We start from the raw sequence: 27550 nt of genomic DNA, 5'->3' as shown, positions 1-27550 counted from the left end.
ACACTTAACAGTTACAATTACATACACAGCACGAAGTATAGGAAAAAACCTATGCAATTACGCGGCTGAATCTGAGCTTCGGTGTCTTCCAGACGTCCATGCCATACGACTTGCTTCTTAAGTGCAACAAAGGACTGCGAAACATCCAAGATTAATTCCTTTTTGGGAAATGAGAGAGCGTGTGGTTAACTGTAGTGTGTGGTAGAACCAAGGAAGATTAACAGTTATACTAACAGCACTTGAAGAAGGACTTAAGCAAAATACATTGGGTTCACAATGTAATTCTCAAGATATCATTAACTTAGCTTGTGAGATACTACTTTGTTTGTCTAATGTGAACAGGAATGGCCAGTGTTGCTAAAATGACAAAACTAAACTGTGGGCATTGTATGAGGAACCACATAGAAATAAACGCTCAAAAGCAGCTAAGATGGGAGAGAGGCAGCAATAAGGAAAGGATAAGAGTGATTACACAAGCATAAAGAGACATGAAGCCCTTTTACATTAACGTTATAAAAACTCTGTGAGGTTGTTAATGGTCAGCTCTGTAGCTGTGTGATCAGAGTCAATTTTACGCTGTGAAAATAAATTTCATTGTTAGTACAGTCAACAAGTTTTCATTAGTAGGAGTAATAAAGTGGTGTCCACTTAGCCGTGACAGGGAAAATGAGAATCAGTGGATTTAGTTATGAAAGATAGGAAGGTGATGTGCTGACCACATTCACTTTCAATACTGCCATTCAGTGAGGCAGAGGATGATAAAGCAGCTGTTAGCTAGTAGCCTCAGGCAGACTCTTGGACGTAACCGAAGTGCTCAGATTTTATATTGGACACCAAGATATCGTGGTAAACATTTTCAGCTTGTGCAGATTGGTACTAGGATAAAGACGTTCAAATGGCCAGTAGCAGATCAGGCAATCACGTCTTATGATCAGAACATTTATCTTTGTAGTAGCCTTTTGTTATTCCATGGGGACATCTCCATCTACATTCCACACAGAAGATTTGCCCACACCCACATCTACAGCAACGAGTACGTCTTCTCCATTTATATGACATTACAGAGGGAAAAACACAATATACGCCAGGTTATATCATCATCAGTATGACAGATCTGTGGTGTAGGGATAGCGCCTTTGATTAATAATTAAAACGCCATCGCTTAAATTTTGATTAATAATCAGCATGGGCGGCCAAAGACTTCCGATATAAGAAGTCACCTCGCTCTGCAAACGACCTTGTCGAAGAGGGCGGAGGAGAGAAACGAGGTTCAGGGCACTCTCTTGCCCTTGAGGTGGGAAACTGCCCTAAAATGCACAAGAATCAGCAGCGATCAACAGCATGAGGATGCAGGGGGCAATAGAAGCCACTACACTAAAAACACAAAATGTATCAACAGGACATGTGCCCTGTAATTAACAAAGTGTCATGATGATCTCGCTGTTGGTAAAACATTCCGTATTAGTTAACCATCCAGATCTCTATGAGGGTACTGACAAGAAGGACGTGACCATGAGAAAAAGATGTAATAACAAACGAAGGGCTAACATTTAACGAGTCGGAGAACGGAATATCAGAAGTCTGAACATATTAGGAAAGCTAGAAAATCTGAAAACGGAAATGCAGAGGCTCAATCTAGATGTAGGGAGGATCAATGAAGTGAAATGGAAAGCAGATAAGGATTTCTGGTCAACGGTCATATCAACAGCAGCAGAAAATGGCACAACGGTAGTATGATTCGTTATTAATAGGAATATAGTGCAGAAATTGAGCTACTGTGGACAGTTATGTGGTAGGATTCTTCTCATCAGATTCGACAGCAAACCAATACTGGCAACAGCAGAGTTCGGTTATACATGCTTATGTCGCAATCAGAAGAAGAAGAAGAAGAAGAAGAAGAAGATGATGATGGCGAGAGAGAGAGAGAGAGAGAGAGAATATGAGGATACTGAATGGGTAATTCAATATGTAACGAGAAATGAAAATCTAATGATCATGGGGGAATTGGAAGCCGTTGTAGGGGAAGGGACAGAAGAAAACGTTACAAGAGAATACGGGGTAGGCAGTAGTAATGATAGAGGAGAAGACTGAGTTCTGCTATAAATTTCAGATGGTAATAGCCAATACTATATTCAAGAATCACAAGAGGAGGAGGTATACTTTGAAAAGACTTGGAGACACAGGAAGGTTCCATAACGGTCAGACAGAAATTCCGAAATCAGATACTGAAAGTTTATGATAATAAGAATTAGTGTGGAAGGAACTAGGACACTGATGTAATAAGGAATGAAGAATGAAGAGACGTTTTTGAAGTTCGATAGGATGTGGATACTGCGATCAGTAATATATATATAACAGTACGCAGTCAAGCTGAGGGCCGTGGTATCTCTAAAAAGGGCGGTCACAGATGTTGAACAGCCAGACATGTACACAGGGAAGGTAACTCCGAAGAAACCTTGAGTAACAGAAGAAATACTCCAGTTGATCAACGAATGAAAGAAGTACAGAAATGTTCAGGGAAAGACAGGAATAAAGCAATATAAATCACTTCGGAATGAAATAAACGATTCTAGGCGCTTCAGTCTGGAACCGCATGACCGCTATGGTCGCAGGTTCGAATCCTGCCTCGGGCATGGATGTGTGTGATGTCCTTAGGTTAGTTAGGTTTAAGTAGTTCTAAGTTATAGAGGACTGATGACCTCAGATGTTAAGTCCCATAGTGCTCAGAGCCATTTGAACCATTTTTTGAATGAAATAAACAGAAAGTGAAGGGCAGCCAAAGCGAAATGGCTGCAGGAAAAGTGTGAAGAAATTGAAAAAGAAATGATCAGCAGAAGGACGACTCCGCACATACAAAAGTCAAAACACCTTTGGTAAAATTAAAAGTATGGGTGCAATGTGGGTTCCACTGTTCAATGCAGAGCAAAGAGCAGATGGGTGTTAATAGTACACTGAAGGCTTCTGTGAGTGGGAGGATTTGTCTGATGACTTGACAGAAGATGAAACTGGAGTCAGTCGGAAGAAATAGGGAATCCAGTATTACCACTAGAATTTAAGAAAGATCTGGAAGCCTTGAGGTCAAATACAGCAGAAGGGATAGATAACAATCCATTGGAAATTTTAAAATCATTGGAGGAAATGGCAGACAAATGACTATTCAGGTTGGTGTGTAGAGTCTATGAGACTGAATGTACAATCAGCTTAACATATCATGCATCCAAGTTGCTGACAAGAATAGTATACAGAAGAAAGTAAAACAAAGTTGTGGCTTTATTAGATGGTGTTTAGTTTAGCTCTGGGAAAGGTACAGGCACCAGAGAGGCAGTTATGACTTAGCACTTGACAATGGAAGCAAGACAAGAAAAATCAAAATAAGCTCATGGGATTTGTCAATCTAAAAAAAGGGTTCAACAATGTGAAATGGTGCAAGATGTTCAAAATTCTGAGAAAAATAGGAGTAAGCTACAAGGAAAGATGGGTAATATGCAATAGGTACCAAAACCAAGAGGGAACAATAGTGGATGGCCAAAAACGAAGTCCTTGGATCAAAAATGGTGTTAGGACAGGGATGCAGTCATTCACCGCTACTGTTCAATCTATACATTGAAGAAGCAATGACGTAAGTGAAAGAAAGGTTCAAGAGTGGGATTAAAATTCAACGTGAAAGGATGTGAATGATAATATTCATTCATGACACTGCTTATTGAAGGTGAAGAAGAATTATAGGTCCTGTTGAACGCAATTAACAGGCTACTGGGTATAGAGTGTGCATTGGTAATGAGAAGTAGCAAAAATGAGAATAGCGAAAAACTTAAAATATTGCTGACCACAAAATAGCTCAAGTTGAGGAATGCTGCTACTTTGGAAGCAAAACAACCCATGACGGATGAAGCAAAGAGGGCACCAAAAGCAGAGTAGCACAGGCACAGAGGATGTTTCTGGCCAAAAGAAGTCTTCTGGTGTGAAACATAGGTCTTAATCTGAAGAAGAAAATTCTTAAAATGTAGATATGTTTGGAGCACAGCACTGTATAGTAGTGAATCATTGACAGTGGGGAAACTGGGGAAAAAGTGAAGCACTTGAGATGTGGTCCTACAGGAGAATGTTGAAAATCAGGTGGACTGATATGATAAGGAATGAGCAGTTCTCTGCCAAATCAGCAATGAAAGGAACATATGAAAAACACTGTCAAGAGAAGGGACAGGATCATAGGACATATGTTAAGGCATTAAGGGGTAACTTCCATGGTACTAGATGGAACTACAGAGCATAAAAACTATATGGGAAGACAGAGATTGCACATGCAGGTCAAGTTCTAGTCTGAAATGAAAAGGTTGGCACAGGAGAGAAATTTGTGGTGGGCCACATCAAACCTGTTAGAAGACTGATGGAGGGGAAAAAAGGAGTTTATTATCTGCTAGCGAACTCCTCTTCGCCCGCATCTCGTGGTCGTGCGGTAGCGTTCTCGCTTCCCACGCCCGGGTTCGATTCCCGGCGGGGTCAGGGATTTTCTCTACCTCGTGATGGCTGGGTGTTGTGTGCTGTCCTTAGGTTAGTTAGGTTTAAGTAGTTCTCAGTTCTAGGGGACTTATGACCACAGCAGTTGAGTCCCATAGTGCTCAGAGCCATTTGAACTCCTCTTCACACATCTCATCAATAATGGAGCTGCATAAGGTCATAAGAGTGCTGAGGACCAGTTTCTGTCAGAAGTCAGATGAATGTACCCCACAGTATATGCCTACCATAAGGCTCCATATAAGGTGTTCTCAACAATATACACTTTCATTTGTTAACATATTTAACATTCATAAATAATTATAATGCTAGAGTAATAATGTTTAAAGATCAGACATGACATGGGGTATCTCTTACTTTCAGGATTTGACAAGAATTTTGCATGGTTAAAATCTGCAGACAGTACATACACTGCCTGACAAAAAAGGTGAATCACTCAGAAGACATGGTCAGATATCAACATAACTTCCTACACATACAAACCATTGGCATGTATGTAAATTATTAAGAGTTGCAATTCTCTGTGACAGAATGGCTGCCTGACTCTGTGAATGTTGTTCATGTTCAGTGTTGTTACCAGGCCTGACAGGCTATATGAAGGGCATAAATAGTGTCAGATGTTGAATGATTACTGTACAGGACACATAAATGATGCATATACATATGAGAGTGCATTGTCAGCACCTGACTGAATTTGAAAGGGTACTGATTGTGGGTTTCCTTTTGGCCAGCTGGTCAAATTATGCAATATCTAGATTTATGGGGATTCAGATGTGACAGTGGCTCAATATTGGACTGCCTGGGAACATGAGGGTGGTCATACTCGTCATTGAGATTCCTGTTCACCATGTCTGACCACAACAAGGCAGAATTACCATATTGTGCAACAAGCCTTTTGTAATACCTTCACATCTGTTTTTGCAATCTGAGAACAAGTAATGGACTCCCTGCAACATTCTGTGTCGTCCTGCTCCACTGGTGGAGACTTTCAGCAGCTAGACTAGGGGCTTGCCGTCACAGGTGTAGGCTGCTGGCAACACAACACAAACAGCTGAGTTTGGAGTGGTGCCATGACTGGGAAGCCTCAGTTGCTGATGAATGGTCTTGCATTGCGTTCAGCAATGAATTGTAGTTCTGTACTGTGCCAAAAAACCATTGTTCTTGAGTATGGTTGTGACCCGGGGAAAGTTTCCATTCTTCCAATGTTTGGAGAGGCACAGTGGTGTTACTACTGATGTCATAGTGTAGGGAGCCATATGGTATGGCTTGGGTCACAGCTGGAAGTTATTGGCAGAACTTACAAGGCACAACAGTGTGTCAGGGCCATCCTGCTTCCTCATGTGTTACATCTCATGCAACAATATTGTGAAGCTCTTTTTCCAAAGGGCAGTCTGTGTACATATAGGGAAAGTGTGACTATGAGCTGTCTGCATGATGTTGTTGTACTCCTGTGGCCAGCAAAATCACCCATATCTTCCCCTATAGAACATATATGTAGCCAGTTCAGACATCAACTCTATTTCAGTGCCAGTATGTAGGACATCAAGCACCAGTTATAACAGTTGTGGGCCAGCTTGCCTCATGAGAGGATACAATGGCTCTGTGAGTATAACAGCCTTCCCAATCAAATCATTGCATCTAAACAGAGCACAGGGGGGTGCAGAGATGTACTGATAAGTGGTACCATGCTGTGTAGGTTTTTCTAAATTTGACTCAAATTTGTAATCACTGCAATAACATCACATACTCTCTCAACTCGTGAAGTTTCATTTTGTTTCCTCTTCTCCTTCCGGGTGCTTCACATTTTTTGTCAGACACTGTACATTCAATATAATGTACTTTTACACAGTTAAGTCCTGACTGAAAAATAAACTGCATCTCTTTCTGGGCCAGGAAATACCAGGCTGGCAAATGCTTGCCACGTTTGACAATGGTGTGAACATGTGCACCTGCACTCCTCCCTCATTTCATCATTTCACTGAGAGAGAGAGAGAGAGAGAGAGAGAGAGAGAGAGAGAGAGAGAGAGAGAATGATGATGATGATGAGTATTCATGGAAGATTTCTAACAGGTAAAAATACACTAACTGATAAAATAAGGATAATACTGTGGCAAATAAGCATTCTCCATGTATGTTAAGAGTGCTGAGAGTCATCAATGCAAATCAGTTCTAAACTTAGTGTTAGCCCATTTCACTTTAATGTAATTTTAATATTTCATCCATTAGGGAGAACAGAAGGCTGTCATACACGGAGATTCTTGGTCTTAAAGGCCTGCGAGATAATCAAACAAAGACTATAATACATTTTGAAAATAACAACAAAATTATGTTTGTACAATAAGATGGTCAAAGTTGCCTGTATTTAATCCAGAAGATGCAAATGCTGATATTGCACTATGACAATCATTAATAACAGCATTGGCGTAACACAAAATGTTGATCAGGAGTAAAGTGCCAACATCAGGAAATGATAAATTGTAAGAGGATGATGAGGAGGAGGAGGGGGGCACGGGGGGGGGGGGGGGGGGGGGGACAAGGGAGTTTGGTTGTTGTCGTAAAGTGGAAGGTATCGTATTGAGGTTAACTGTTTCTTGCAAGGGACACCTATTAAATTACCACAAATGATCACTAGATGCAACTTTTGAGCTATGACAGTGGTTGTTCCAAAAAACATTGATGGTGTGCACATGACTGAAGATCTGAATGTAACTTACCATGAGATAGGTGCATCATTATGTATATCTAAGACTGCAGTAAATCTGGTTTTGTATGAACACTTAACTGTGAAAAAACATCTGTTTGCAATGGAAGCTGCACAATTTACCAAAGCTCAGAAGTAAGCACCTATTGACTGGAGTAAGGAAATGCTCAGAAGATCTGAAATGTGAAATATGCATACATCATAACCAGATGTGAAGCTTGGATGTATTAATACAAACTAAGCAGCAATCAGCAGTCTGGATGTTCCAGGCAAATGATTGCTCTTTTCTTTGGTTGCACTAGATGTATCAAGACTACTATTTCAGCATATCAAAGACCAGTTCATGTAATATAGTTGATAACAGTTTGTTTCCTACAAGTGAGTGATGAAATCAGGGAAACCATGTGGAAATTTCATATCATTCTTTATTGTCACAATTGCAATGGTCACACAGCACATCAAACAATCTATTATCTGAAAGAGAAATATTGGATTAATGTATTCTTGCCCATATTCACCTGATTTATCAGTAAAAAACTTTTTATTTCTGTATACCAAACAACAAAAGTCTTGGTTGGTTGACTGATTTGGGGAGGAGGGGACGAAACAGGTCATCGGTCCCATGAACTAGGATGGCAGAAACCAGCAGAAGAACAACACAAACAGCATAGTCCAGTAAAGCGGAAGGGATAACATGCAAACAAAGGGAGAAAGAGGGCCTCAGAGGAGCAGGAAGAGGATAGAACAAGATGGGTGTGGGAAGGAACGAGAAGAAGAGGGGTGCCACAGAAACACTACACATGGTGGGGGCACCAGCACTGCCACTGGCACATCCTGACACCCATACCATACCATTATCACAATACAAGGCAGACAAAACCAGGGGCAGAAGACACAAGAAAAGGGGAAACAAAACAGCATAACAGATCAGACAAAATGTAGGGAGAGGTGTGGAGAATCTGGCTGGTGTGGAGGTAAGGTCAAGGCCTCCATAACCAATGCCTGTGCTAACTGAGGGACTCAAATGCCAGATTTCAAGGACTTACATCTGAGAGTACAAATCACTTTCATGAAGAAATCCAAGGAAAGATGTAACTGTAAACAGGTTGCCCACTAAAACCCGAGAAAAGGAATGTGGGAGGGCATATTTAGTGCAAAGGGCCAAAAGGCAGGGGAAAGCTAGCAAAATATGGATCACTGTGAGCAGAGCCCCATAACTACAGTGGAGAGGGTTGCTCATTGTGAATTAAAAAACCATGGGTCAACCTATTATGGCCAGTACAAAGATGGCAGAAGATGGTAGATTCTCACCGGGAGAGGCAGAGGGAAGAACACCATGCGGTGGGAGTCTCCTTCATAGTGCAAATTTATTAGACAGATGGATGGCCTCTCAAGAGTCAGTCCATGATCGAGCTAAAAGGGATTTGATGTAAAGCCACAAGTCCGCTCCCCAGAGGGTTCAAGGAGAATGGGGGGTAGGTGGTCGCCAACCCAGCCAGATGATTAGCAAGTTCATTGTCTGAAATACCAATGTGGTCAGGAACCCAAAGGAAATCAATTGAACATGTAGCATCACCACGATCAGTGAGGAGGTCATGGATGGCAGATACCATGGGATAGTGGGAAAAACACCAGGAGATAGCCTGAAGGCCACTCACTGAGTCCATACATAACAAAACTTGGGTGAGGGAGGACCTTTAATAAAACGGAGGATCCAATAGATAGCCATCAATTCTGCAGTAATCTCCCCAAATGGGGCAGGCAAAAGATGGTATTCCGTGCCAACAGAAGATGTGAAGGCATATCCCACATGGTCAGTGGATTTAGAGCCATCAGTGTAAAAAAACAACGGCATCCTGAAATTCCCATAAGAGCATTTGAAACAAACAACTGAACACCATTGGAGTAATGGAGGCTTTTGGTCCCTGGAAGAGATCCATCAGAATCTGTGGCTGAGGAACTAACTGAGTGGTGGGGCTGGTTTGGAGAAAATGTGGGGAAGAGAACAAGATGGAAGTCACGGTGGTAAGAAGCGAGGTGAAGTCAAACTGGTAAACCCATCTGAGGGCCTGCAGCAGGCAGGCGATAGCCCAAGCTAGGAAAGGGATAGAATAGGAAGGCTGAGCAGGGGAAAAGTGGATAGTGATGGCATAGAAAACCAGGAGCTGGGACCACCGAATTGAAAGGGAAGGCATCCCAGCATCAACCAGAAGACTGTTGACAAGGCTAGTGCAAAAGGCACCAGTGGCTAAACAGATACCACGATGGAGAGACAGATCCAAGAGGAGCAGGGTGGAAGGGGCAGCCGATTCATAAACTTGACAACCATAGTCGAGATGGGACAGAACTAATGCTTAGTAAAGGCACAGAAGAGTCAAACAATCTGGCAAGGAATTGAAGAAGATTGAGTTTATGAAAACAGCCAACCTTCAGATGACAGCTATGGGGCAACCGAGTAAGCTTGTTGTCAAAAAGACCAAGAAATGGAACTTGGAGACCACAGTAAGCTGTTGGGCATTGAGGTAGAGCTCCAGATCAGGATAGACCATAGTACAGCAACAGAAATCCACCACCCTCAGCTTAAGGGAGGAACTGAAAACCGTGTGAGTGTGTCAACATGGGAAGTGTGCCGAATGGCACCCTGGAGCTGTGATTTCACAGAGGCCATCAAGCTAGAGCTGGCCCAAATACAGAATCATCCACATACAGAGCATGGGTGGCCAATGACCCAGCAGAAGCCACAAGTCCATTAATAGTGACAAGATAAAGGAGGACATTTAATATGGATCCCTGTGGAAGGCCATTCTCCTCAATCTGTGGGAAGCTGAGAACAGTACCAACCCAGACTCTTAAATGACTAATGGGACAGGAACTGGTGAATAAAAATTGAGGATGTGATGGCGCCAAGCTTTGTTGCAGACCTTAAGAAGGTCAAAGAAAGCTGTGACAAGATGGCAGCACTCAGAAAAGGCCTGCGGGAAGCCACACTGATAAGGAGATAGAAGATCCCAAGATTCAAGGACCCAATCCAGCCAAGCCACCTCTGTTCTACACTTGAAGGGGATATTTGTCAGACTGATGGCCCGGTAGTATCAAGGGACGGCAGATCCTTGCCAGGCTTCAGGACAAGAACCATAACACTGTCTCCATTGAGAGAGGAAAATGACTTGGAACCAAATATCATTAAACATCAGGAGGAGGTATTGCCAGTGTAGAGGATTGAGGTGTTGAAGCAATTGGTTATGGATGGAGTCAGGGCTAGGAGCTGAAGCGTGAGAAGAGAGGTACAGAAGAAGCTCCCATTCAGTAAAAGGCTCACTGTAGGATTCCACCTGACAAGGGGTAAAACATAAACAGGAAGCATCCGCCCACTGTTTCACAGTGGAGGAAGGCAGTTAGATAGGAGGCTGTCACTGATGCCATTGTAAAATGGATCATCAGTTGTTCCGCATGAACTGATGAATCTGTACAAAGGCCACTTGGAAGGGCAAGACCCCAAGTGTAGCACTGCTCCTGACAACCTTGGAGGGTGTGGAGTGTAGCCCACACACATGATGAAGGGACAGAAGAACCTAGAGAGAAGACAAAGATTTCCCAACACACTTATTTGCTCTGTGTGATTAAGTAACGGGCTTTGGTGTGACATTTTTTACAGGTAATAAGACCAGCGTGGGCAGGTGCCACTTAAGATGTTGCAAGGTGCAACAACAATTGCGGATAGTGGTGGCAACAGCCGTGCTCCACCATGGAACTGGCCAATGGTGAATGGGGCCTGTCAAATGTGGAATGGCAATGCCAAGTAGCATGGATTATCTTATTGGACAGATCACAGATGACTCATCAATACAACCCAACAAGAAAGTTGGAAACACAACATAGGAGGTATATTGAGGCCAATCAGCATGATAGTAAGCCCAGCAGGGAAACCTGGTCATCAGGAGGTGAGAAGGGGATGAGAGAATCAACAGGAAGTATCACAGAGTTCATCATGTGGCAATGAGTGTACGAAAGGAAGAAGGGGAGGGGAAGAGAGCAGAAGATCAATGACAGCGGAAGTGCCATTGCAGCACTAAAATGAGAAGGGGAAGCACCATTAAGAAGGCACAGGTCATGGCCCACAAGAAACTGGTCAATGAGGAATCCCCATTAGATGAAGAAGCACTGCCCTACAAAGGGTGATGGCCGTTAAAATCCTCAAAGAGGAGGAAGAGAGGGGGAGGTTGCTGAAAACGGGCACTTAGGGCAACAGATGTACATCATCTGTCAGGAAGGAGATAGAGATTGCAAGTGGTGATGGCAGTCCAAGTGGACCCGAATAGCAATAATTTCCAGTGTGGTACAACATAGGGCAGGTGCTGAAGAAGAGAGGCACTTCTTCGGCTGGGGAGGGGGAGCAGCACCCCAAGTGGAGGGTGTGGGAACTGAAGGAGAGGGGGACAAGAAAAGTGGATGGTACTGGGGTAAAGAACAGGGAGGAGAGGGAAAGAACTTAATAGAGGCAAAAGTAGAAGTCATCAACAGAGGGTGGAGTTGGTCATATTTTTGACGAGCCTCAGTGTAAGATAACATGATCCAGGGACTTAAACTCTTGTATCTTCTTTTTTTTCTTATAAGCCGGTCAGTCTGGTAAGCATGGAAAAGTGACAGTCATGACAATTTACACACACACGTGATGGAACACAGAGGTTCCTAGTGGGGGTGTCCGCTGTCATCACATAGAGGGTCCACCATGAAGGGGGAAGACATGCCCAAAAAGCAAGCACCAAGAGACCTCATGGTTGACGGGATGTACGGCTTCACATAACAGAGATAATACACAACTTAGACCTTCTCTAGGGGGAGTATTTCCTTTGAAAGACAGAATAAAGGTGCTGATATTTTGCATATCTCAAACAAAATGAATGCCCCATCATTCAAGATTAGACCAGAGTTCCTCATCAGTTTGAAGGATGAGGTTCTGATGAAATATAATATGACTCCCTGGACCATATTCAGAGACTGGTGAGGTGTAATATACACTAGGTCGTCACCAAGATGATTACAGGCATGAAGTGATGCAAACTGGTCGGCAGAAGCAGCTTTGATCAACAGGGAACCTGACTGCATCTTACTGAGACTCCACTTTGCCAAACTTGTCCTCAATATTTCCCACAAAAAACAGTGGCTTTGTAGCAGTGAATGCATCCCCATTCATTCTAGTACAGAGCAGGTAGTGGGGAAAGCTTTCACCTCAAGCTGGTGAGCCTGGCTTTCCTCCCAGTGTGTAGCCAGGGAAAGGAAGGCTGGAGGGTCATAAGAAGCACCATTCAATGATCCGTTACCATTCGAAGAGGCGACCTTAGAAGAATAGACCAATTTTTGAAGCTTGATACACTTCATGTGCAAAGCATGCACCCTGATACCACCCACTCTGATCAGGGGCTCTCCCCATGGATGCAATCCAGCCACAGCAAGTGCCGCCTTGCTGAGAGTTCCGAAGCTCCAGCATGACTAGCAACAACTCCTAGGCATACATGGGGAAGCAACAGCTCAGATAACAGAAGTGTGATCCCTGTGTTGTCAGGGCACTCAGCAAGATGGGTACATAATAGCCTCACCACATGGACTGACTGCACATGCTGGTGACCTAGTGGGGCAGAGAGGAGGCTACAGTGGGAAAGGAATGGAGGAGAGGAATCCACACCACAGACACTAGGGAGGGAGTCCTTCCCCAAATGACTCACACTCTACACAGAAAATTTAGCAGTCAAGGTCAATTCCCAAATGAGGACCAAAATGCCAAAAAGAATGAAAGAGAAAATGAAAGGGGGAAAAAAAACTGCAAGGAATACAAGAAACCAGATGGATAGCCAGGCTGACACAACTAAGAACACTGAGAGACGGGGAGGAGGGGTAGTGGGGAAGGAAATGCAGCCCAGAAAGGAAGTATGGGCTGCAATAGGTGGGGGTGTCATGAGCACCAAGCACAAACTAACGAAACAACCTTGAGTCCCCTCGTATTGTGGACAGTGATTTTTATCACTTATAGAAGCTGTTGAATCCTTCTGAAATTATGTTTTAAGATGGGACTACCAACATCAGACTGGAAAAAAGTGTTTTCAGAATGGGTTCAAACACATGGCAAAGTGTATAAGTTAGTAAAGTTGAAAAATATTGCAAAGATCTGTAGATAAAATGTTTGCTTTTCATGGCTTTTGTAAAAAGAAGATAAAGAAAGAAAGAAAGAAAGAAAGAAAGTCTGCACTCATAAAGACATTAAAGTGGCTGTAATATGGCACAAATAAGAACAAGATATGGAAAGAGAAGGAAAGGGAAAAATAAAGTACACACTGAAGTAGAAAAAGGAGGGGGGAGGGAGGGGGTTAGGCTTAGTAACAAGAACATTTCAAAACCAGTAAAAGGGTCCTTTAAAATCCCACTGGGAAAGGAACAGTAGTGTGGCAGCATAGAGCTTTGGGATGTGCTCGTACAGGCACAATGGATTTGTGAGGTTGGAAGTTAAGAAGCAAAGCAAGCACGTTCAGGAGAATCACAGGTATGGGAGGTATAAAAGTGCATTGGGAATTTAGCTACTGCACACCACTACGATCTCGGACATATATAATCATTGCGATTCATATTCTCAGATTGTAGGATAGTCCTTTGCCAACTGATCAACAAGCTACTATCTGTATTCACAGCCCCTTTACAGTAAGGGGTGCACATATTTGCAGATCAATACCCATCACACTAGAAAGGAACAAGCAGTAAATTTGTTTCCATTAGATTATGATGCTGGTGGAAATTGTGCGATCTGAATCTGTGTTACACAGATGTTTTAATATGGTGGACACTGCTTAGCACTCCACGATTGCAGAGTGCTACAGATGTGCCTTACCTTTCAGTTTTAAGATATACAAAATTTTGTAAAATAATGTAATATATGGCTAACTGTAAAATAATTTATTATATGGCTAAGATGACGACAAATGCCCTACCAGCATGATTGTACTAGGGGCTCATTTAGTGCCTGCAGTGAGAGAAAGCTAATCCACCCAGCTTCAAGCCAGTGGCCATGCAATGCAGAAGACTATTATTTATCTTCAAAACAGTCAGTCTGGTATGATGCAGTGGGCATGGCACACACTTCCTTACCATAATTATCTGATGTTAATGTCAACTGTTTACACTGTTAATTCCCTCACATAAACATATTTCCAGCTATAGTATAACTGTTCAACCTGTGCTTCACCCCTATACTTCACGCTTTATTAAAACAAGTATTTTATGGTTAACATTCATTCGTGTCATGGTACTTCTGTGAACTATGCTCCAGAACTTTGACATGTGACAAGCAATCTCTAGAAAGACTTACACCAAGAGAAAAAAATTGCACCATAAAAAAATAGTTAATGCAGAGTAACAAAATTTTGGGGATACAATTGTCTAGGTGAGTAACATTACAATATCACAGGCTGACATCAGTAAAAGACAAGCCATTGCAAATGTGAAATGCTGGTAAATTAATACCCAGTGTAACAACCAGAATGTTCAATGCAAATGTGCATGCATTGTGTTGTACAGATACTGGAGTCAGTTTGTGGGATTGAGTTCCATGCCTGTTGCACCTGGGCAGTCAATAGAGGGACAGTTAACGCTGTTTGTGGATGACGCTAGAGTTGTGGCCCGATGATGTCTCATACGTGCTGAACTGCAGACAGACTGCGCGATTGAGCAGGCTACGGCAACTGTCAATACCCTGTAGAGCCTATTGTCTTACAACAGCAGTATGTGGCTGAGAGTTACCCTGTTGGAAAACACCCCCTCAAATGCTGCTCATGGCAACAGGTTGGATCACCGGACTGATGTACAAATTTGCAGTCAGATGCATAGGATAACCAAGACAGTGCTTCTGCTGTCATATGAAATTGTACCTCAGACCATAGCTCCAGGCGTAGGTCAAGTGGTCTAGCATGCAGACATGTTGGTTGCAGGCCTCCTCCTAAACAACACATGGGCATCAATGGTACTGAGGTAGAACCAGCTTTCATCAGAAAATGCAACAGACCTCCACCCTTCCCTCCAATGAGCTCTCCCTCGACACCAAGGAAGTTGCAGATGGCAGTGGTTTGGGGTCAGTGGAATGCACACCACAAGGCATCCAACTCAGGGCTGTTCAAATGGTTCTGAGCACTATGGGACTTAACATCTGTGGTCATCAGTCCCCTAGAACTTAGAACTACTTAAACCTAACTAACCTAAGAACATCACACACATCCACGCCCGAGGCAGGAATTGAACCTGCGACCATAGCGATCACGCGGTTCCAGACTGAAGCGCCTAGAACCGCCTGGCCACACCGGCCGGCACTCAGGGCTGTATTAACCGATTTGTATGAGTAGAAGTTCATTGTGTCGCTGTGGTACCAACTGCTCAAATTGCTCCTGCAAATGCAGTACGATGCACCAGAGCCATAAGCCGAACATGATGGTCTTCCCTTCCAGTATTGAGATGTGGCTGTCTCGAGCCTGGTCTTCTTCCGTTTGTACATTCTCGCGACTGCCACTGCAGCAGTCGTGTAGTGGCTACATTCCTCCCAATTCTTTCTGCAGTATTGCAGAATGAACATCCAGCTTATATGACAGTCTCACAGGTAATGAATGCTCATGACTGCTACAGCATGTATTTAAAGCAAACCTGATTTGCATAGTCACGGTGTTGCTGCTATCATTGCTCTTATGCGACTGGCATGAAATCTGAGCAGATATCATCTTTCAGATGCAGAAACATGCCTACCAACTTTTGTTTACGTCGCACAACTCCTCCTTGGTTTTGTAATTTTTTTTTCTGGTAGTGTACATACCTTTGAAATCATGACAATGGTAAAGTTCCATAGCTTGACATGGGATGATACATGACACAGGAAATATGACAAACAAGGACAGCAGCTGTGATACAATGCAGCACTGATAAGACAATTTTCCATGTGTGTCATACATTTGGATTCAGTGCATATGCCTTGCAAAAAGTTTTAAATTTGACAGTTATCACTTATGCTCTTAACACTGCATGTAATATCACCAATTATTCAGCTGGTTCTTAGTCTACGGATATTCCAGAGCAGTTATTCACACCAGCCAGTCATAATTACAGGTCAGATGGTATGTGAATTTTGGTATACAATACAAGAATATTCTATGCAAAGATGCAGCCCTCAAATTTGTGACTCAATATGACATTAGCAAGTACCGTTCAATGACAGCATGCAAAACAAAATGTAAATAAAAAGAAAAAGTGTTTAACAACATACAAAATAAAAACTTTATTTCACTTCAATAACACTCATCTTCCAGAGCTGCCATACTGACATCTTTCCAATCAGCATTACATACACCTGTGTCAATATGAGTGTGGCATCATCATTGAAGACTTCTACATAAACCTGGTAAGATAAACACTGTCCACAAGAAACCTATGAAGATTATTTAGTTACAATAACATCAATATACTGCCATGGCAACCTACACACAGCAGATTCATATTCAAAGATGTAATGCCACTGAAAAAAGGTTGGCACGGTAAGAAATATATCAGGTTTCAGCTCTAACCCTCTTGGCATATGGCGTAATATGTAAAATTTGTAGCAAACTAAAATCACCCTTTTCAGCTGCTGTGACTGCTATTTTATAGGCCATCTTAACACAGCAAACTAAATATTACGAGGTCTGTGCAATCTACTCTCATACTACACCTTTATGAAGGAAAGATTAAACAATCCAAAAGACAATTTATTTTTATGGTAAGTTCACTCACTAGAGCAGCTGTTTATGGATCATTAGTTATTCAGTACATAAAATGAAATGAACTGAAAATAAACAATCCTTAAAAATGTAACTGAATAAAAAAATAAAATTTAACTGAGTCAGGCAAACAAAAAAATGAAGCTAACAAAAGTGAGAACTGTTTTCTTCATTTCTGTTCCAACTGGAATGATCTGTTAGTATTCAATAAGTTGAGAAGTGGTCTATTGTACCATGAAGTAGCAAACCAAGTAAGCTGCTTGACAAATATTGTCTTAACTTAGACACACAAAGAACTGGAACATAATATGAAATCCCATATATAAATGGAAATAATGATGTGTGATGTTCTCAAACATGAAAATTGTGGCTGCTAAAGAAGCTGTGCCTTTTATTAAGGAACCAATAAAATTACATGAAATTCAGGGCACCATCATTCTAAAGAATGAAAAGAACATCTTTTAGCAGTAGGTCTATAGCTATGACACACGAAATCTGCTTCAAATGATTCTAGGAAGAGAAGCACTAAAAACATTTCACGCAGTACATAACTCGTATTAATATAAGATTGTGGTTTGTGGAAATACAGCATCAATATAGACAACAAATCTCTCAAGTCCATTTTCTCAATGCACCACACATGCATGGCAGTAAATGCCCTATTAAATCCTTGGTGTATTTGTCCGAAGCATTGTGAACATTACGAGTGTGTGTGTGTGTGTGTGTGTGTGTGTGTGTGTGTGTGTGTGTGAACTTGAGTATGTTTATTGTACAAAAGCAGAAGTGCAAATTGTCTTAGGTAGGAAATGGTTTTACTTAGCCTACTCTAAGTGAAACTCCAAGGTTATGCTTTGTAACTACCATTTTTATTCTTTCATAGCCCTTACACAAGAACATTAAGCAGGCCAATCTTCTTATGATCCCAGTTCGGGATGGTTGCTTATTTCAGGTTGTTTCTGTGATCAGTAATCCAAGTGTGATAAATAACTGTAAATCATTGCAAACATGAACTTCCACATTACTGCATTAGGTAAGAAATGTTAGCATTCATATACACCTTCTGAAACTATTAGAACTGTATGCCAAAATGAGGTTCATTTTGCAAAATACCAAGTAAAAGAAGAAAATATGTTTACATCATGCAGTACTCACAAACCATGCAAATGCTAAATACTGTATCTAAAATTTTATAAACCTGTGTCATACAAACAAATTATTCAAAACGTTAAAATTACTGTATTTGTCATGAGAGGGAGGGAGATTGGGCGGGTGAGGGGGGGGGGGGGGGGGAGAGGGAGAGGGGGGGAGAGAGAGAGAGAGAGAGAGAGAGAGAGAGAGAGAGAGAGAGAGAGAGAGAGATGGGTGGGGGGCTTGAAGGAGACTAGGAGACACCCTGGGCAAGTAATAACACTCACCTGTTAAAACTTTCTCAACAATTCAACTTTCCAGAGGAACTTAGAGGATTATTATTGAATATTCAACTAAACATTAATAAAACTGATGGGCAGTCAGTCTTAGAGCTTAAAGTGGCAAAACAATGTAGAAAACCAATTAAATGCAAACATGGGGGTCCACTTGGGCAAATGCTTAAATATCTAACAAACTAAATATGCACTCAGACCACATGACTGCCTTTGTGGACTGCAGCCTACAACTTACACTATGTGGCCACGTTTCACAAATCGGCTCAATGTTCCAAGTGTCGGTTTGGCTCACAGTTTAGATTTTTCACATGTGTTAATCATAGTCTATACTTTGCCAAAGAATACAAATATAACTGACATTCCTGTAGCAGTGGTTAAGATCAACTCTTGCAACACCTTTTCTCTCAAGTGCAGTAAACTCACAGCATTATGGGAAGAGCATCTAGAATTTTAATGGGGAACTGATTGCAAGTTGACAGTCTAAGTCGGTCCATGACATGTGCTTGGATAGCATAAATCATAGCTGAGAGATATTCCCAAAAATCATTACGAAAAGCTTCTTGCCAGTAGAAGACCACTCATTTTACACACAAGTAGTACAAAGCAAAAGTATAAAACCCTTTGTAATATCCTGGAAGGATAGGGTTCAACAACCCACTGACAAAGTGATTCACAAATAGAACATTAGACTGTACTTGGAAAGACAGGAGCAAAAATCAGTTGTGGCTTTTTCAAAGGAACCATCCTCATGTCAGTCTGAAATGATTAAAGAAAACCACATTCAACTGTCTAACTCTTTGTTTAGCAAAGCACCAATAATGCTAGCAAGTAACTTTCACTCCCATGAGTCAACTGCGAAAGACACCAAACATAGGTCACATTTTAATAGAGGACTATGTTCTTGCTCTGCATATTGTCTTTAACTATTTTTAATGGGTTCTTGCAAAACTTATGACAATGTAATTCTGTGCAATGACTCCATGATTTTGAACTGGTTAATGAGAATGAGTAATTACACTTAACTGCCGTAAACCATTTTTCAGTTACAAGGTTTTGGTAACACTACATAAACTCTGTAAGTGCAGCACTGTTAAAGACACGCTACAATAGTACATTACCACTGCTATTATTCAACAAATATTTGGTTTTTTAATTCCCTACTTCATGCTGAACAATTGACATCCATACCTAGCAAATAAATCTAGATTACATGAGCCGCATCTTGTAGCAAAATATTTATTAGTAGCAAAGTAGCACTTTGAATCATCTATAATAAGTGCTCAAAAACATACGATCTGTTCCGCAATCCTCTTTTCTTAATGTAATCCATGCACTAAAACGTACAGCAAACCACATCTAAATGCAGTATGAAATCCAATGTGGTGATACTTATTACACACTGATTGTTAGAATGCAACTGGCATAAACAGAACTTCCTCAAAATAATGTTCTCTTAAAAAGTTTTGCTATTACTACGCTGATAAACTAAATACCCATACATTGAATGGTGGTGTAAGCACTACCACGAATCCACCACTGTTAACATTTAATGACATCATTTATTCACATAATTGTGTAAAAGTGATCAGTTTCACATTTAGCTTGCTTTTGAAATAGTATCGGAGACAGAGGTTTGTACTGAAATGATGTCACTGTAGCCACACCTGTTGGTGGTATATAATCTAGGAAATCTCGTATACATGCCTATTACTTTTATGTTGGCGTATAAACCTGTGGCTATGTCTAAATATTTTTCTAGAATTTTTGTTGTAAAAAGTATGAAGAAGACTTAACCATCAATAAGAGATGCACAACAATTACAATTCTGCATGTTTTAGCACCTTGTCATCAAACAGTACTTATGTGTGGATAACTTACTACTGCACCAAATACACACATCGTGTTCATCACGCACATTTAAAAATGTTGCTTTGGCAATACATTCACAAGAGGTATATAAGCACTATTCTAAAAAGGATTTAATAATATTTAGAGGTTGACAGCAAAGTAACTTTAATCCAATCATTCTGTTCCGCTAGAAATTGCAGAATACCTTAGTTCCTGGAGAAACAGGTCCACTTTCAGGAGTCTGACTTCTAACAGTAAAAGAAAATTGGTTTTTTTGCAAATTCATGCAGCTTTATTTCCAAATCAGAACTACATTATTTCATGTTTGTCTAATTACACAAGAAATGCAAGTACTAAACATACCTCTACTTTTTTGGAAAAACCATTTCACTAGAGGTGTCAAAATTAAAAATAATAAACTAATATTACAATATCCAAATTTATCAATAACATTGATGTGCATTGCAGGAAAGGTGCACAGGTACTTACACTATACACTATGTGGTCCAAATGCAGACACGATACAATTAAGAGGAACTGTTGCGTGTATGGAGCTTAATATACACAATAAATATCATCCGTTATTAAAAATCTTTCGTAACCTAAAACAGAAAAAGTTGTCACGTCTGAAATTATTGTTTTGTTATGCGGTTACTGTCAGAAATAGTATACAAAACTCATTTAATGGATTGATCTGCTATATATAAATAATTAATTTTAATGAAGCGCTTCGTAACACTTGAAAAAAATCGACGGCCTTATTCTTTATAGATGATGATAGAAAGAAGCGAAAACCCATATAATTAACAGGTGCGATGGTTGTATCACAATCGTATATCAAACAACATACAAGCTCATAAAGTTTTCAGTCAGTCTCGCTCTGATGTAACTTTCCTATGCAGTAAAAACAATTGAAACGAAAAAAGAAACAGTGTTACCTTTCATTCTATAAGGCAAATTCTCAGTTCCTTTTTAAACGCTACAAACTACTGAACGATACTCAAAATTTGCATAAAATTTTGACGCTCCTGGTGGGCGTGGACTCCGCGACTTCATCCCTTCCAGTACCTGGACCAAAGATATAACACACAAAAAAACAAATTTAGTCGATGGGAAGAGCTCGCTTTCTAGTTTATGACTGAGTACGATCAACTCATTTCATTTTTGATGATACTGCTTCTCTTCTCACTTGCATCAGCGAAATAACTGTACAATCAATTACTGTATTGGCTATGTGTTAATGTGTTTCAAATACAAAGGTAAATGGTCACCACTGAATGATTTTAATAAGAAGGATACGAAGGAGAATACAAACATATTTATTTCCAGAGAGCTGGTTACGCTGTATATCAGCTTATTGAAATTGAAGCTCAGACTGTATTCTGGAATTCTTCGTTAAATATTTTCGTATTATCTTCACGCATTGCCAAGTTTTGGGGTTACTAATATCGCTTTTTACATTCCAAGCAAATATTTCTTGTAGGTGAGATTTTGTTTGCACTCGAAAATGTACCTACAATCCAGCTTCTTAATAATTGTTAAGAACTTACCTGGCAGATGAACTCTAGGAATTTTTTGAGAATTGGTTCGTCTTCCCTTCTGTGATCTGAAAATTTAACTTGTAGATTTAGCCTTGTAGCCTCATTTGAGTTTGCTCTTCTTTCCTGGTAATTCATTCCTTTCTCTTTTATTTGAAAAATGGTTTAGCCTTTAAACAAGTGAAGGATGCTCGTCGACGGATCTTTCTTGTTACATTTAATATCAGTGATCTGTATAGCATAGAAAATGATGTATAATTCACATTAAAGATTTCTCTGTTTATAACAAAGACTCATAATTTTTACCGGAAATTAGATAAATAAATCTCCTTCAGTAGCCATGATTTATATTTTTTGAAATCGTGCAAGCAGAATCACAAGGTTGTTTCTTCATGAAGACCACAACGGATACTAAAAAATTATGGCTATTTCGTAAGAATATGTGCAATCGATCTCTTGCGCACAACTAAGTACCATTAACTGCTATTCCACCAATATTAGGCCGTCATTAGTATTATATTCGTTGTTTCATTGAAGGACAAAGATAATTTCTTTGCACTTACGTCCTTAACTTCAAAAGAAGGAAACTGGGATTAGCTTTGTAAGATAACACCAATTACGTTTGAGATTACGAGATTCCTCTGTAGTAAGTTGTTTGTAGAAATAATATTCACAAGGCAATGAATATGTTTATGGTCATGCATTTCTAGTTGTGGCGAGATCTTTTCACGAATTTCCAACCCTAACGTTCTCTTTTGAATATGACAATATTTTGTTAACAAATAGAATTCTACAAAAACGGAAGTAAGGCCAAAACTGAGCAAATTAAATGGATCGCACAGAAAGATTTATGTGTTTGTTCTTTGCACACGCCATACTGAGAGTGGAGCGATAGAAAAATAGTGTGAAAGTGGTTCAGTGAACCCTCTGCAGAAACTTAAGTATGAACTGCAGAGTAGACAAATAGATGCAGATAAACCTTTTATTCTGTGCATCATAGACATTTACCATAGGACAATATCCTTCACACATTTTACAAACGTTTCTTTCATAATTCAGACGAGTCACTGTCTAGAATACTCAAAATCTAAGCACAATAATATCTTGAATCACCAAGTAGCTACAATAGTGCCAGCCTACTCAGAGGTCAGCGTTCTAATCAGGGAACACACAGCGATTGTTTGATATTACATCATCCAAAACAGAGCTGAGATGGAAGCTGTTTTTCTTGTTCAGTATGTTCCTGTGAAATATCTTGTGAACAGAGACAGCTGCTCGCATTTCAGCCCTGCTTGAAATGACGTTGAATCAAATATTAACAAGAAGCATTCCCTGATTAGAGCATCAGCAATAGACAGACCAGACTAACAGTACCTGTATTTGACATGCCGCTGCTCATCCAAGACTCTTATAAACAACTGCAATTATCCCTAATCCTTTATAAAGGAAACCTGCATTTATAGTATTGTAAGAATGCTGTTAGAAAAAAATTTTTCATGTAATGTCTGTTCTTGGCAAACGTCTTCGCAGTGTTCATCCAGTGAATTCTCTCCACTTAGCATAACTGTGATTCTGTGAAACTGTAAATTTCCATTCTTAGTTAAACCAGACTTGAGGCACTGCTTTATTGATGGCACTTGAGTATCACTCAGAAAAAATTAATTAAGAGCTCACTTCTATTTCATAAAAGCCAGTTGGATTTAAAAATAAATTATCAGTTGCTGTTGCATTCAGTAATGCTGTGCCATTGTTGGGAATGGTACTGTGGGCATCAAACCAAAGGTGGATATCAGTAACCGTAAGTACCCTCGATTAATGCTATCCAAAATGAAATTAATATTGAAATCTCTACATACAATGAAATTCTAGTTGTTTCTATTAGGTCTTCCTCATATTTTCTCATTTTATTTAACGAAATTGGAAAAGGTTTGCAGTTGTCAATCTGTACATTATCAGAACTTCTATTTCGTACGTTTCCGAATGCATTACTGAAGTACAGTACTCATGGAGCTGTTCAATGTAGTGGCTGTCCATTCTTGAGCCAATTTATGAAAACAAAAGTAGATTTCGAGTTCTTGTTGAGGTATGCATCGAGCTCTATTTTTAAATATTCCAATAACAGTACTTCATTGAGAACATTGTTGTGTGATGTGTTGGATGCTATTGACAGTGTCTGGAGACTCATTTAAATTCGATGGAATGTTAAAGTCAATGTATAATGGATTATGAGGTTATGCTTCGTGAAAATGCACTGAAAGACACTGTAACATAGTTTATTTTCTTTATTAAAAGCTACACTCAATGTGAAGTTATACTGCCACCAGGTACCTTCTTACATCTTTCCTCAAATTTACTGAACAAGTGTTTAAAAGCACTGAAGTTGCCAGTACCAGAATCTGAAGATACTGCAAGTACTGTATTAATTTTCACCATTTTTAGAGTTAAGTGAGCCACTGTGAAACTACAAATCACCTTTGACTAATTACTCAATGACACTTTCTTACTCACACAAATTTATCCAGGCATCACAAATAGAAACATCATATACCGTCACCCATCTTTCACAACATAAATTATGTGTTCATAAAGGTTTTATATACCGAACCGCACTTCCCACGACTGTAGCACAACATACCATAAAAAACGACGTTCTTTTGGAGAGCGGTGCATCATTGAAACTGTATATTTTCATAATACACAAGTATAGATACAGAAACCACTAAATACAGATGTTAGCTTCACAAGCAGTGATACCAAAAAGGCAGCTGCTTGTTTTGCTTTTGGGGATAACCTATGGTGAGAGAAAGAAGCTGGCATCATAGAGTTAAAGCTTCTTTAGCTATTGTGGCATGGCCAAAATTGGCGACATTTGAGTGGGGCCACAGGAATTTGAGTGTTTCCCCATGGAACTTCTGTGACGCCACCCTAGTGGCCTCGCTTTTGCTGTATGTAGAAATCTGGCTTTATGCAAGAAGTACAATGACACTAGAATGTAAAAGAAGGTCCATTCCAATTACGTGCCCACATGGATCAACTACAGCTGCAGAAGAACAAAACAAAAATGTTTCTGAACTTATGCAAAAAAAAAAAAAAAAACGCTGACAGCTGTGTTGTTCCATTTCAAAACAAATCTGGACATAGACCTGCTGAAAAGAAAATGGATTCTTCTTTATTTCAGATATATTTTGTTCTCCCATTCTACTGTCTTTCAAAACAGCGCCTCAAGATGCTGAACAAATCGATGAATTACAGCCATATTAGTCAAACCTTTAAATACATGAAATTCGTAAAATCAAATGTCCTATTGCAGACGTCTCGAACTTAGTTGACATAGTTTGTCCAACAGGCTCCTATTGGTGATCAAAATTATGAATGAGCTGTAGTAGTACCATTTAATTAAAAATAGATAATAACACATGCAATGACGTACAATTCTCCATCGAAACAAGGCACATTTCTATATACTTTGTTTCTGTAGTGATGCATTACATTATAGTTGACACCCAGTGATGCAAATATTACGATGTATTTCTCTCAGCAGGACGTTAATTGACGACTGTTTTAGAAGTTCGTTTACACTTCTAGACATTGCATGCAGTCTGTTTTAAAAGAATGAGGCATAAAAAATGCGACAGATAATGCATTTCAGGAATGGTGTTAATGCTTTTTGATTTCTTTCAGCATATACAGGATTAATGCTCTTCCACAATGTAACTTTAATTCATTAAATTCATTTGCAGGTGCAAAGTCACAAGAGAGATTGTGTAACTCTTATATATGTGAAGAAAGGAATTATTCTGGTTATGTGGGGAGGCGAGGTCTAATGTATCAAAATCTTGAGCTTTCTTGAGGGATCTCTGCTGGACTTACAATCGGTGACATAGGGTTTATAACCAGAAGAAAATAAATAATCTCTCATCATGTAAAGACTGTTCAAAACTGTTTGACTTAGAATATTGTGGATGATGACAGGAATAACTATCACATTAAATTTCAATCCTCAGAGATGAGAACTTCACAGCCATATAGTACAGAAATTACTAATAGATACTCATAACTGCGCCAAAGGATAGAATATATTCTTTCATAGTGGCTGACTCACACAATCCAACATCTAAAACGTGTAGGAAGTCTTCATTCTGTTAACCATTTCTCACTGCTTTCCTGCAGTTTCTACTGTTGATCATTGTAACAAATAGTTTTTGGCCTAGACAGGTTATTTAGTGACATCTGATAAATAATTATTATGAGACATTTTGTTTTTTTATTCAATTAAAAACCATCCACTTTCGGTTCTTACTTTATAGAGAAACAGCTGTACATGGCATATAGTAGCTACTCAGTTAGCTAAATGTTAGGATATAATATATTTTTCAATAAAAGATACTTTGCCCTTATGCAGTAGCAATCTGAGATGAGGTTGAGTTTGCTATTTAAATTTAAAGTCAACAAATTTTGAAGTAAACTATACTAACACAGTAAATTACTTCTTACCCTGTAAGCTACTGAAAAGCTCATACTTGCTCTTTATGAAATACTCTTTATTATTTATGACAACATTTAGCTTCATTTTGCTTGGAATAACATCTATTATCACTGTACATCAAGTACATATCACAGTCATTCTACGGTTCTCCTATCTGGTGTCCTCTAAATACGTCTCTCTCACTGCAGAAGGTGATGCTCCGTCAGTCTTGCTAATTATGTTTGACTGCGCTCAGATCCAGCCCACACATGAGCCTGCAAGATTTCTTAACACTTAGGTAGAATCACAAACTATGCATCAGTACACTGTGGCCATTGGCACTTGAACTTTCCAGTAATTACACTGAAGTTTCTGCCTCAACACAACTGTCAACCAAGCACTTATGTCTATCACCTATCTTACCCCTCATGACATTTGCAATTGATTTTGTTATGCGATATGTGTGACACTGGCTATCAGTAATATTTTTCTTTTATATACCTTTGTATCACAGTTATTTATGTGTGCTCTTCTTTTCCTTATACTTACCAGCCTTTTTTTCTTTTCTTATTCATTAATTATTGGCAGAAATACTCTTCACCTAACACCCTTCTCTTTCCACCAACAGTTTTAGTGGAGAAGTTATTCATCTTCAACTGAATAACCAACGAATTTTCTTTATCTTTAATTCTGTTAGTTCAAATACTCATCACCCACTGAATAACTCTGCATAAAATTTTTATTATAATGTTGCATATTGCTTGTCAATTATATTCTTTAATCTCCTCAACTTCTTAATAATGCAAGCTGTTTATTTACACAGGCTACTTATTCGACTGAATATCTTACCATACAACTTCATTCTGATATCCTGTACCTGTACCTCATTTTGTTAACTATTTCATCACAGTCATCAGTTTTATGTGCTAAAGATGTTCGTGTTAATGTTCACCATAATGGGTTGATGTTTTATTCACTGTATGTTAATATACTTAGTCTGTTATCCATACTATCGACCTATAAATTCTTCTGTGCATCTTTTCTGCCTACTTTAGTACTAAATCTATTATTTATTCTCATAAAGACCTTTCCATGTTATGGCTTATTTTATTTTGAATTTGTGTGTCTTGGTAAGCATTCATCCTGGCTTCTAGATTATTGTTTTACTCTTAGTTTTTTGTAGATAGAGACAAAGAAGAATTAGCATCACACTTCAAAAGACACTTAGAATGGTGAAAGATTACCTAGTGATGCATATAACTAAATGGAAGTAACATGAC

The 27550-nt window shown here is 39.7% G+C and overlaps 1 long non-coding RNA gene across 1 annotated transcript in view; it reads right to left on the bottom strand.

Moving 5' to 3' along the window:
* Window positions 1–21335, bottom strand: part of LOC126176965 (uncharacterized) — a 525001-nt gene extending 503666 nt beyond the window's left edge. The window contains exons 1-2 of the long non-coding RNA XR_007535718.1: window positions 21206–21335; window positions 20757–20869 (exon numbers count right to left, since the gene is read on the bottom strand). This is a non-coding gene — a long non-coding RNA (uncharacterized LOC126176965). The remainder of the gene's footprint in view (window positions 1–20756; window positions 20870–21205) is intronic.
* Between the last annotated feature and the right edge of the window lie 6215 nt (window positions 21336–27550).

This window comes from Schistocerca cancellata, chromosome 3, assembly GCF_023864275.1.
Source record: "Schistocerca cancellata isolate TAMUIC-IGC-003103 chromosome 3, iqSchCanc2.1, whole genome shotgun sequence".
Lineage (NCBI taxonomy): Eukaryota > Metazoa > Arthropoda > Insecta > Orthoptera > Acrididae > Schistocerca > Schistocerca cancellata.
Note: the sequence above shows the minus strand (reverse complement) of the source record. Positions and strands in the feature narration are given on the sequence as shown.